Below are 5,647 nucleotides of genomic sequence, written 5' to 3'. Positions count from 1 at the left end.
TTTGCTCATCAGTAATTAGAGTAATATAGAAACTCTAACAGATTTTTGTTTCATTCTATTTTATTTATTTTCTAAAGATTGGCAGAATGCTTGAATTGCTGAGAACAAGAAATTGCATAGAAAATAATAACCTAGGGGTGCCTGGCTGGCTCAGTGGTTGAGCATCTGCCTTTCACTCAGGTCATGATCCTGGGGTCCTGGGATCAAGTCCTGCATTGGGCTTCCCTCAGGGAGGCTGCTTCTCCCTCTGCCTATGTCTCTGCCTCTCTCTGTGTGTCTCATGAAAAAATGAATAAAATCTTTAAGAAAGAAAAGAAAAAAACTAATTAAACAAGAATTGACTCTTTGAGTCAGAGTGTTGCTACATGAAAGGCAATATTCAAAGTTGTTATTAAAGAACTCCAATAAAATGTTTTTAATTAAAAAACCCAAAATTGTTATTAAAGAAAAGTCATCTTAGAGATTATACTTTGTATAGAGACATTAAAAATTATTACCACCAGAAGGATAAACTTGGAGTTTGTGGTTCTCTATTTCATGTCTTTGTCCTGTTGTCCTGATTGTTTTAACATAGATACATGGCTACCAAGACCAATGGTAACTGATCTTACTCTAAAATGAAATAGTCTCTTGAGGCCCCCCCTTCGCAGCCTTGGTGCGGCGAGCGGGACACAGCCCCTGCCCACCGTGGTCTGTAGTACTTGCAGCTCTTCTCCTTTAAGATGCCTGAGGAAGTGCACCATGGAAAGGAGGAGGTGGAGGCTTTTGCCTTCCAGGCAGAAATTGCCCAGCGCATGTCCCTCATCATCAATACGTTCTATTCTAACAAGGAAATTTTTCTTCGAGAGTTAATCAGTAATGCTTCTGATGCCTTGGACAAGATTTGCTATGAAAGCCTGACAGACCCTTCCAAGTTGGACAGCGGTAAAGACCTGAAAATTGACATCATCCATAACCACCAGGAACACACCCTGACTCTAGTGGACACAGGCATTGGTATGACCAAAGCTGATATCTCATAAATAACTTGGGAACCAGCATCAAGTCTGGCACTAAAGCATTCATGGAGGCTCTTCAGGCTGGTGCAGACATCTCCATGATTGGACAGTTTGGTGTTGGCTTTTATTTTGCTTATCTGGTGGCAGAGAAAGTGGTTGTTATCACAAAGCACAATAATGATGAGCAGTATGCATGGGAGTCTTCTGCTGGGGGCTCTTTCTTTCTTTCTTTCTTTCTTTCTTTCTTTCTTTCTTTCTTTCTTTCTTTCTTTCTTTCTTTTTAAAAAATTTTTATTTACTTATTCATGATAGACACAGAGAAAGAGACGGGCAGAGACATAGGCAGAGGGAGAAGCAGGCTCCATACCGGGAGCCTGACGTGGGACTGGATCCCGGGACTCCAGGACCAGGCCCTGGACCAAAGGCAGGCGTCAAACCACTGAGTCACCCAGGGATCTCTGGGGGCTCTTTCACTGTGTGCAGACCATGGTGAGCCCATTGCCCAGGGTACCAAAGTGATCCTCCATCTTAAAGAAGACCAAAAAGAATATTTAGAGGAGAGGTGTGTCAAAGAAGTGGTGAAGAATCACTCACAGTTCATAGGTTATCCCATCACCCTTTATTTGGAGAAGGAATGAGAGAAAGAAATTAGTGATGATGAGGCAGAAGAGGAGAAAGGGGAGAAGGAGGAAGAAGATAAAGATGATGAGGAGAAACCCAAGATTGAAGATGTGGGTTCAGATGAGGAGGATGATAGTGGGAATGACAAGAGAAAGAAGACAAAGAAGATTGAGGAAAAATACACTGATCAAGAATAACTGAACAAGACCAAGCCCATTTGGACCAGAAATCCTGAAGACACCACCCAGGAGGAATATGGAGAGTTTTACAAGAGCCTTACTAATGACTGGGAAGATCACCTGGCAGTCAAGCACTTCTCTGTAGAAGGTCAGTTGGAATTCAGGGCGTTGCTCTTCATCCCTTGTTGGGATCCTTTTGACCTCTTTGAGAACAAGAAGGAAAAGAACAACTTCAAACTCTATGTCCACCATGGGTTCATCATGGACAGCTGTGATGAATTGATATCAGAGTATCTCAACTTCATCCGTGGTGTGGTTGACTCCGAGGACCTGCCCCTGAACATCTCCTGAGAAATGCTCCAGCAGAGCAAAATCTTGAAGGTCATTTGCAAAAATATTGTGAAGAAATGCCTTGAGCTCTTCTCTGAATTGGCAGAAGACAAGGAGAACTATAAGAAATTCTATGAGGCATTCTCTGAAAACCTAAAGCTTGGAATCCATGAAGATTCCACTAACCGGTGCCGCCTTTCTGAGCTGCTGTGTTACCACACTTTCCAGTCTGGAGATGAGATTACTTCTCTTTCAGAGTATGTGTCCCATATGAAGGAGACTCAGAAGTCCATCTATTACATCACTGGTGAGAGCAAAGAGCAGGTTGCCAACTCCGCTTTTGTGGAGCGAGTGCAGAAACGAGGCTTCGAGGTACTGTATATGATAGAGCCTATCGACGAGTACTGTGTGCAGCAGCTCAAGGAGTTTGATGGGAAGAGTATTGTCTCAGTTACCAAGGAGGGCCTGGAGTTGCCTGAGGATGAAGAGGGGAAGAAGAAAATGGAGGAGAGTAAGGCCAAGTTTGAGAATCTCTGCAAACTCTGAAGGAAATCTTGGATAAGAAGGTTGAAAAGGTGACCATCTCCAACAGGCTGGTGGCTTCACCCTGCTGTATTGTGACTAGCACCCTATGGCTGGACTGCCAACATGGAGCGGATCATGAAAGCCCAGGCACTCCAGGACAACTCTACAATGGGTTATATGATGGCCAAAAAGCACCTGGAGATCAGCCCTGACCACCCCATTGTGGAGATGCTGTGGCAGAAGGCAGAGGCAGACAAGAATGATAAGGCTGTCAAGGACCTGGTGGTGCTGCTGTTTGAAACAGTTCTGCTCTCCTCCAGCTTCTCACTGGAGGATCCCCAGACTCACTCCAACCGTATTTACCATATGATCGAGCTAGGCCTGGGCATTGATGAAGATGAAGTGACAGCAGAGGAACCCAGTGCTGCTGTTCCTGATGAGATCCCTCTGCTTGAGGGTGATGAGGATGCCTCTCACATGGAAGAAGTCAATTAATTTCTCCCCGCAGACCTTGTGCCCTCTGTGTCCCCATGGCTCCCCAGCAACCCTGAGTAGCCCCAGTTCACCTACTTCCCTCTGCTGATGTCTAGTGGATTTTTTCCCCTCCTGTCTTTGTTTGAGGCAGGAAAGAAGGGCCTTAAGCCCTAGCCCTCATGAAATTTAACAAGGGGTTTGGATGTGTATTGTGGTGTTTGTTTATTTTGAGATTAAAATATGCAAAATAAAGAAGATACAGTTTTATAAAAAATAAAAACTAAAAGTAAAATGAAATAAAAATATCAACATTTTGTTGATAGAAGGAATTTGAGTAACATTGACCTTTCTTGCGAATAGAGCTATTTATTGCTGGAATGAAGGAAAACAATTAGATATTGCCTTTAAAGATGACAAGTTAAATTCACAAACATCTGCTATTTGGGTAATCTGCTGAAGAATTTGAGATGGTTCAAAGGACCCATATTTTCCTGTTATAGGGCATTAATACATCCAGAATGACAATGTTGTGTGATTCATTCCTATTTTTTTCTCCATGTTTTCTAAAGATAAAGATTTTCAGCTGTTCTTTTTAGTCTCAAAATAAGGTTTAAATAGGCCAGAAGGTCCATTTCTGAGAAGAGTGGCATTGCAAAATTAGACTCCTATTTGTGCCTCAAAGTAAAAATGACAGGTTAAATTCACAAACATCTGCTTCAATCTTCATTCTCAGTATCACATTTGTGTAAGCTCAATAGTGTTGTTAACAACAACAACAACAAACCATTGAAGTCACTTGGGAATTATCATGAACTTATCAGAAAGCTTCTGAGTTTAGTAACTTTTATCTTTATTTGGACCAAGTACAAGAAAAAGGTCAAGAACATTCATTCCTAACAAATACATGATAAATACCACATGCTTTTGTTTTAAAGAAACTTACTGGATTGAGTGAAAAGTTTGTTAATTTTTATGGTAATAGTTTTAATTTAAGTCCCTCTGGGAATGTAGACTAAAGAAATCACATGTAACACAGTGATGGTAACACTAATGTTCTTAAAACTCTCAAACTAATGATGTCTGCACTTTTGGGTAATGTCACCTTTTGAGATTTACATAAAGTTGTGACCCCTTCCTCAGAATAATGCACTTAGACAAATACATCTTCAGTTGGCAGACTATTTTAAGAGTCTCTCAAGTCTTATCATCTTTCAGACCCACAAATGTGCCATCTGTAGAATACAATGATTTGTTCTTTGGGGAGAAAATAAACTACTGCCTACCATAATGAGGCATGAAACCAATATGCTATAGGGATTATTCCTATATTTCCTTACTGTTCTCTTGTGTTTGTGCAATATTATGTCATTCTTGATTTTTTAAAATTTAAAATCTAGTCCAGGAAATTTTCCTTTCCTAAAAAGAAAGGCCCTGAGACATAATACTAAGCCATATGAATACCGCAGTGTAGCTGGATAAGCAACCATTATCAAGCCACTAGTTTCTCTTCCCAAACTAACTGTTGATACTGAGCTTTCTTCAGGCACTGTAAAACTTTCTTTGAAGTAATTACCTTTTACCTGTGCTTTTTCCTTGCATAGACTACTTCTAAGTACTTAACACTGGCTTTATATTTAGGAACTTACAAAAAAATAGGATCATTTGCAATTTATGGACTTAAAAATAATATTAGTAGTTTGATTCCTCTTCTCTCCACTCTTACCCTACGATATGCAGTAGCACACAGGGGTGGACTTGGCAGTGATTACTCATAGATTTTACTGACTTCTCTCAATAGTTGAACCCTCCCAGGTGTATTTTATTTCCATAGGAAACAGGCTTGAAAACAAGTAAACAAAATTGAGAGTGATAGGAGTATGAATGGAGGGTGATCTGTCTCCAGCACTCGGACAGTGGGATGCCCCTTGCTGGATGCTTTGGAGTCATGCCTTGAAATAATATCAGGCTCCTAGACATTAAAACTAACTATTTATACTAAAAGTGTCCATTTATACCCTTTGTCACAAGAAAACAATCAAGATTTCATCTAGCAGATCAAAATTTTTAGAACTAATAAAAGTAGTGGCTTCCTACCTTATTCTCTGCATCAAACATGGTTTTCACAAGGTTACATCTGATACCAGCTCTTATACATGAGAAAAATGACCTTTTGTCCTGCACATTTCAGAAACTTTAAATTGTCAACCTTATGGTCCTCAACATTAGAGAAAAAAATCAGGAGAAATGAATAAAAAAGAAAGAATTTTAAAACCTTTGTCAAATATCTGAAATACTATGATGCTGGTATCATTTTAATTTCTGAAAAGATTTAGGAAAGTTCATAATTTGGCCCTAGGACTAATCCGCTCAGAAACTAGTCATTACAAGTCATATTTCTTTATAGATTATTTTATAGCTGACAAACTGGAACTGAATAAAAGTATTTTCTTCTGAAACTACTATAGAGTCAAAAATCATAGAAACTCTCTGAAGACCAATGCGATAACCTCTCAAATAACT

At 39.9% G+C, this 5,647-nt stretch overlaps 1 pseudogene; it reads left to right on the top strand.

Moving 5' to 3' along the window:
* Positions 1–669: 669 nt before the first annotated feature.
* On the top strand, positions 670–3,171 carry LOC144313309 (heat shock protein HSP 90-beta-like; annotated as a pseudogene).
* Positions 3,172–5,647: the final 2,476 nt, after the last annotated feature.

Source organism: Canis aureus, chromosome 5 (assembly GCF_053574225.1).
Source record: "Canis aureus isolate CA01 chromosome 5, VMU_Caureus_v.1.0, whole genome shotgun sequence".
NCBI lineage: Eukaryota > Metazoa > Chordata > Mammalia > Carnivora > Canidae > Canis > Canis aureus.
Note: the sequence above shows the minus strand (reverse complement) of the source record. Positions and strands in the feature narration are given on the sequence as shown.